The sequence below is a fragment of the Camellia sinensis genome, chromosome 14, assembly GCF_055761805.1.
Source record: "Camellia sinensis isolate YWXY chromosome 14, ASM5576180v1, whole genome shotgun sequence".
NCBI lineage: Eukaryota > Viridiplantae > Streptophyta > Magnoliopsida > Ericales > Theaceae > Camellia > Camellia sinensis.
This window is the reverse complement of record NC_138974.1, coordinates 101,969,067-101,976,177: the sequence shown is the minus strand read 5'-3', so window position 1 is coordinate 101,976,177 and position 7,111 is coordinate 101,969,067. Positions and strand designations below refer to the sequence as shown.

The window sequence follows — 7,111 nt, the reverse complement described above, 5'->3', positions numbered from 1 at the left end:
CACTGCTGGCTTCCCCCTCAGGAGCCAGTATTGCGACTGACAGGCGTGGAGGTGGAGGTGGAGGTGGTAGGCTTACATGTGGGGAAGAAGGGGGTTGTAAGCCTTCTGGGTTAAGCGGAGGGGGTTGTGGAGCAGTATGGCCTGGGGTTGTTTCTTGGTTGGGTGGGATATCTGGAGGTGGAGCGGGGAGGTTTCTTTGGAGTAAAGCATTGATCAAGGCCTGGTATTGCTCAGCCATGCGGTTAATGTTGTTGGTGAGTTCGGTGATGTATTGTGGTGGGTTGGTTGGGTGGGAAGGATCTGTTTGATGATCGGCGGTATTGTGGTGAGAAGCCATAGACCTAGTCGTGACCATACACCTGGACGGGTAAGAGGAAAAGGTAACAGTGAGAAAGGAGGGCTCCGGCGATAGTGAGCACAACTAGAGCACGAATAAACCACAAAGTTCCCACAGACGGCGCCAACTGATAATGCAGTTCATCCCGGGTGGATGGGTCGGGCTGGTCCAGGCTCTTCAAGTTCTGGTTCAGGGTGATGATTCCGCCAAATGACCTGCAAGCAAGTCCAAAGGGGAACGGGGCAGTCCCCCAGTGAACCCTCTGACGAGAGAACTAGTAGAGGAAGAGGGAAATGTAGAGAGAGAGAGAGAGAGAGAGATAAAAAACTTAACCTTCCTCTTGTCTTCCATTCTTGCTTATATCCTTTGGTAATCATTTCACTGTCTCTCGTGACGTGCCCCCTTCCGCCGAAAGCCTGTGCCGTAGCTTACCTTGTTCAGGGTGAGGGGGCTCTGTTCCGACGGGGAGGTGTTGTCGTAATAAATGCTGTGATGGGCTGCATTAATGGTGATGTGTTGTGGCAATAACTCTGCAGATCTTTGTCTGCTGATGTGGCTTGTGTTTCATCTGCCATGTGTCCGAATGCCATTGGCCCTCCACGTCCAGGTGGCCTCCAACTGTCCTGGGCTTTGCCAACCGGGTTATGCTATGGGTCCCAAGCGATGGGTTTGGGGTTGTTTGCTGTTGGCCGTAAGCCTTGTGGGCCTATCCATGTCACCAATATATGAGATCCATAAAAATGACGGAGAGAAATGAAAATATAGTGATTTTTCCATTCATGGCACAAGGTCACATAATAGCCTTTTTAGGTTTAGCCCTGCAAATTGAACAAAGAGGCTACAACATTATCTTTGTGAACACCCCAATTAACATCAAGAAACTCCAACAATCACTCCCACCCACCTCCTCCATTCGCCTCCTTGAAATTCCCTTCAACAACTCCGAGGATGATGACCTCCCTCCGGGCGTTGAGAACACCGACATGCTTCCCCCAAATCTCATCTTCAACCTCATCAAAGCCTCTGTCTCTCTCAAGCCCTCTTTCCGTCAACTCATCTCCAACCTCACCACCGACTGCGGAGGCGATCCGCCACTTTGCATCGTTGCCGACATATTCTTTGGTTGGTTGGCTGAGATCGCACACGAGTTTGGGGTGTTCCACTCCATCTTCAGCTGCTCCGGTGCGTTCGGCTTGGCCTGTTACTATTCCTTGTGGATGAACTTGCCTCACCTGAATTCTAATTCTGCAGCAGAGTTCAGCTTCCCTGATTTCCCCGAATCTGGCCGATTCCACACCACGCAGCTGGCGGCGAACATGTTGGTGGCCGATGGCAACAACCCACCTTCGGTTTTTCACAGGAAAAACCTTCCGGCATGGTCAAATTCCGATGAACTTTTGTTTAACTCAGTTGAAGAGCTAGACATGATTGGATTGGCCTATTTCAGGAGCAAATTGGGACGATTAGTTTGTCCGCTGGGGCCCATACTTCTTCCGCCGGGAAAATGAGCCGGAAAATCAGCCGGAATTGCAGCAGAGGGATGCATCGAATGGCTCTGCACAAAACCAGAAAATTCAGTAGTGTACATTTCATTTGGGTCGAACAACACTATCTCAGCGTCACAAATGATGCAATTACCTAAAGCATTAGAGGAGGTTAATAAGAACACAAATTTTATATGGGTTGTTAGGCCGCCATTGGGGTTCGACATAACGGCCGAGTTTTGAGCAGAGGAGTGGTTGCCGGAGGGGTTTGTAGAGCGGGTTGTGGATGATCAGAAAAGAGGTCTAATTGTGGCACAATGGGCACCCCAGGGGGAGATTTTATCGCACAAATCTGTTGGTTCGTTTTTAACTCAATGCGGATGGAACTCTGTACTGGAAGGGCTCAGCCACGGCATGCCGCTGATGGGGTGGCCGATGGCGGCAGAGCAGTTTTTCAGTGCCAAGTTCTTGGCTGAGGAGATAGGGGTTTGTGTGGAGGTGGCAAGGGGGTTTAATGTTAAGGTTAGGCATCAGGATATAGTGGAGAAGATAGAGTTAGTGATGGGTCAGAGTGAGCAAGGGAAGGAATTGAGAAGGAAAGCTGGTGAGATCAAGGAGATGATTGAAGATGCCATTAGAGATCAGGATGGTTTCAAGGGGTCTTCTGTCAAAGCTATGGATCAGTTTCTTGATGCTGCCTTGTTGATGAAGGAGAAGACAAAAAATGGCTTACACACAGCAAAATAGTTAGGTGTTCAAGGAGCAAGGATCCTGGTCCCCAAATCATTCACGATTATATGAGAATTTCAAGATTTAGGAATCTGAAGACATATCCAATAATTATGAGTGAATTGAGAAAGGGGACAAAGATATTTGGAGAGAGGGGATCTTTGGGCATGTTGAAGTGATTGGGTTGGTAATATCCAAGCAAAATAATTAATGTACTTTGTTTACTCCCTTGCTGAATCGTTTGGAAATAAATTGTGAAGTTTTTTTTTGGTTCAGTTGTTTTTCTGCCTTTTTGTTATTGGTGTTAGGTACAATGAGTATAGATCCTCCCTACCGGTAGTGGTGTAGTGTAATTTATGGTGCTTTTGCTGATCCCTCACATTGAAAGTGGGAAGAATGGAGGGATGAGATTGCTCGTTACCCAACGATGTCGATTTTTTATTTATTTTTTTACTTGCCTGCCCTCCCTCTCTCTCTCTCTCTCTCTCTCTCAATTTATTTATTTATTATTTTTTTTTCTTATCTTTGGTGAGTGCTACATATGCAATTCTATTAAACATCATTGAAAACAATTTTTTTCGTCATTTAGTTTGTAGTTTTTTTTTAGTGAATGGGAGAAACCTCGATTTAGATTTGTTCTGCTATGCAAATTCACCCATATGAGGTTTTGAAGTTTCACTTTCTTTATGTCTAAACAAATTTTAGATTTGTGAACAGGTTTGTGACCTAAGTCAGATGCTCGTCTGGGTTGGAGCTCGTCTGTTCGTTGAATGTTATGGGTCGCCACTTCCGCTCTCCGTCATGTCTCTCCATCACCAATCTTGGTTGCTATTCTTCATTGAACGTCGTGGGTTGCCACTCCCGCTCTCCGTCTCTGCTTTTTGCTTTCTCAAATTTGGGAATTCTGATGTGTCAAAAAAAAACAAACTCAAAACCACATCGTTTTGATATGGAATAATCTAGACTCCCATTTTTTCCACTTCTGATGTGGCGCGCTCGTAGCAAAAGCATTATATATTGCCCTACACCATTACCGCTACAAAAACATCCACACCCGCAACAATGGTTTGGCTTCTACCAAATTCACCTGTGTTTAAAGCCTAACAAAAAGGAAATTCTATTCCCATACATTTACTTATCTCAGTGCACATACTTAATCAAATATTATTTTAACCATAATTATATTTTTAAAGTAAAATGATCTTAATGGACATCAAAACATACTCATAATATTAAGTCAAAATTTTCTCTGTTCACATAATTTAAAAATAAAAAAATTTCAATATTGAGTAAAAGAAAAATTAAATCCTAATTTTTCCATGGTTTCTTACTTTAAATCAAGTAAAAGGATTATTAAATTTCTAGTGCGTGTGCTTACAAGTTTCAAAGCCAACACAAGGACAAATCTATTTAAAAGTCATAAACATTCATATCAATACATAACCCTGTAGTATCCAGCAGTTTCCTCAAGTGTTTGCAAATCTGAGACAAGCTGTTTCATCTTTTGCTTCTTCTATTTGGATCAACTGAAAAGAGTTTACTCCACACAATGAGAACTCCATATTTTCAACATAGATGGAACTCAAGAAACTACTTCGGTGAAAGATCAGTGTTCAATTGGTGAAGAGCATAGTTTACAAATTTGAATCCAAGACCTAGTATGACCATTTTCATACCAAAATTTAGCCACCATAGTCTACTTTTTTGCGATATCAACCTCCAAAATTATTGATTCTATTCGAAAATCAAGTTCCAAAACCAAATTTGGAACTCAACTTTCGAATTTAATAATTTATTTCGGAAATCAAGTTCCGAATTTTTTTACGCATTTCAAAAGTTAAAAATCGAATAAACCTTTTTTCATTTGGATAACCAGTACCAAATGAGCAAAATTGAATTTCTTCTAGGAAAAAATGAGGGTTTATGAAAAATAAGAGAAAGATGAAGTTGTAGGTTTTCAATGGAGTTGTCAAAAAAGTGCAGACAGACGAAAAATGAAATGGGAGGAAGATGCTCACTTTCAACAACGCAATAGATCTTCAATGGAGTCATCGTGAGTCTTCTTCAACGGAGTTTGATGTTGTGTCTTCGAGGTCGGTGGAATAGAAAATGGGTCTACACCTGGAACGAATGGTTTAAGTGGTATGTGTACAAGGATGTTAGTTTAGGGTATAATTGGAACATGTGATGTGTGGACTGCGAACAAAAACATAAAGCCAATTTCATAAGTGTGTGTATTAAGAAATTATGTACACAGAGATAAAAGAGCGTATGGAAATAGAATTTCCACCAACAAAGGTTTAGTAAATGGGCTTTCCAGTACATAATCTGCATGCAATGGATGGTGTTGTTTGGATGGCTAGAGTTTATTATGACTTTTGTTTTTACAATTTAAATAATTTATTTTATAAAAAATTTCGTGTATATTATATAGGGAAATTTACCAATAAATCTTAATTGTTGAACTTATGATCCAATTAATCCCATATGTTTTCTAATAATTCATTTGGTCCTTTCCGTTGAGAAAGGACCCAATTGCCATCAATATGGATGCTGGTGTACGCGTTACACCTGGATGTGTGTGTAGTTGGTTAAGCGCGTGTGTCTTATGTGGTTAGTGGTATGGTAGGAGTGTGTTACAGCTTCATAATTTGAGATTGGCGGTGGTCACATAACACATTTGTGGTTGCCACACAATAGGGAAGCGCACTAAGCCCTTTTATGTTGTAGTGTTGATGTGGGTTGTGTGACACTTGTCACCATGTGACTCCATCTCCCTAACAATGGAAAACAAATCGATACTGTCACAGATAAGATGCAATAAACACACAGATACACAAACCACACAGCATGAAAATGCACACACCAGTAAATATACACACACACACACAAACCACACACCAAAAAAAAAAAAGCACATACCAAGAAAATGCAAATACAAGGAAAATGCATCCACACAACCACACCCATTCTAAAAACACAACACGCAAACCCCTTGAAACACATAACCCACAAGCACACAAGCCGCATGCCAGTGAACTGAAAGAACCAATTTTCTTCAATTTTCCTGAATTTTCTCAACCTCAAGTAAGCAGACCCACAAAAATTGCTCAATTCTCAAGTAGTCAAATTGGATTTACCTCTTTGGTTTCCCCTTCATCGAGTCGGTCCGGGCCGGTACTAGCCACAGCAGTGATTACATGGGGATGGTTCACAAAAATGACCCTTGGAACCCAGAAACACGTCTGGAGCCATCGAACAACAGACTGAGTCTCAAATTAGAGGAATTGGGTCGAGTTAGAATTAGGGTTTTTAGAGAAGAACAAGAACAAGAACAAGAACAAGCACAAGAGGAAGGACGACGAGAGTAGAAAGCCCAAAGAGAAGAGAGAGAGAGAGAGAGAGAGAGAGAGAGAGAGAGAGAGAGAAAGAGGGATGAGATTGCATCTACTGATTTCTATATAAGGTGTGATAACCTTGCTCTATATTATGTTAATTAACCTTAATTATGATTGTGATTATGTGCCTGATATGATTTTGAGTGCCAATTTTATGATTATATGTATTTTCAAATTTCTACCTATTCACTGTAGGAAAATCTATTCAACTTATTGCTATAATTTGAAAATTGAAAACCGTAGAGGTTACAGAAATTGAAATTGTGTGCACCATTGTGATTAGCGTGATTTTTAGAGCCTATGGTGAAATTTGATTAAAAATTTATTCGTATCGAAATAATTAGATTAAATTAAGTGAAGCTCATTAGCTTTAATTGAAATTGATTAAGGTAACCACCTAGTATATATAGGATAATTACACTCAAGCTCATAGTTGTTTGAGCTAAAAAATCTGAGATATGCACACTAGAGAGAGAGAGAAAGTGAGCTGAATTTAGAGAGAGAGAAGGCACATCCTTGAAGATTTTGCAAATGAATTCAAGAACTAGGTGGATTAGCTCAAGGCTTAGCTATATTTGGAAGAATTGGAGCCCTTAGGTGAGTAACCAACCCTTAATTCATGAGTTTAAGCCTACAATTATGTGAATTCTAACAGAATTGGTATTCAAGAACAAGATTTGAATGGTGTGTGATGAAATTGAAGTTAATATCTCCATGCATGTAAAGAATTCCTACGAATGTGTATAATAATGAAGAATTGAGTACCAAATCACACATGCATGCATAATTTTGTTGAGCTTCATGATTTTGAGCATCATTTGTGCCATTTGAAGTAGAATTGGAGTCAATAATTAACATGCATGCATGATTCATGAAGGTATGAAGCTTGAATGCATAAGTTTTGAAATTGGCAAAGAATTTGGAATGATTTTGGACATGGACCATGATTTTGGATAATTAGTTTCAAATTACCTAAGTTTCTATGTTACTTAATGTTTTTCTTTGTTTTGGCATTAATTTGCTAACTTTGGAGCCTTTGTAGTTGTCTTTTGAAGCTCAAATAGCTTGTTGAAAAACCCAAAATTTGACTAGTCTGCTCGAGCGAGGAAAGTCTCGCTCGAGCGTGAAAATTTAGCTCCTAGAAGTTTTGCAAAGATTTGCAC

The 7,111-nt window shown here is 40.5% G+C and overlaps 1 pseudogene; it reads left to right on the top strand.

Annotated features, from left to right (window-relative positions):
- Positions 1 to 1,060: 1,060 nt before the first annotated feature.
- LOC114290894 (UDP-glycosyltransferase 92A1 pseudogene) lies at positions 1,061 to 2,819 on the top strand (annotated as a pseudogene).
- The last annotated feature ends 4,292 nt before the right edge of the window (positions 2,820 to 7,111 follow it).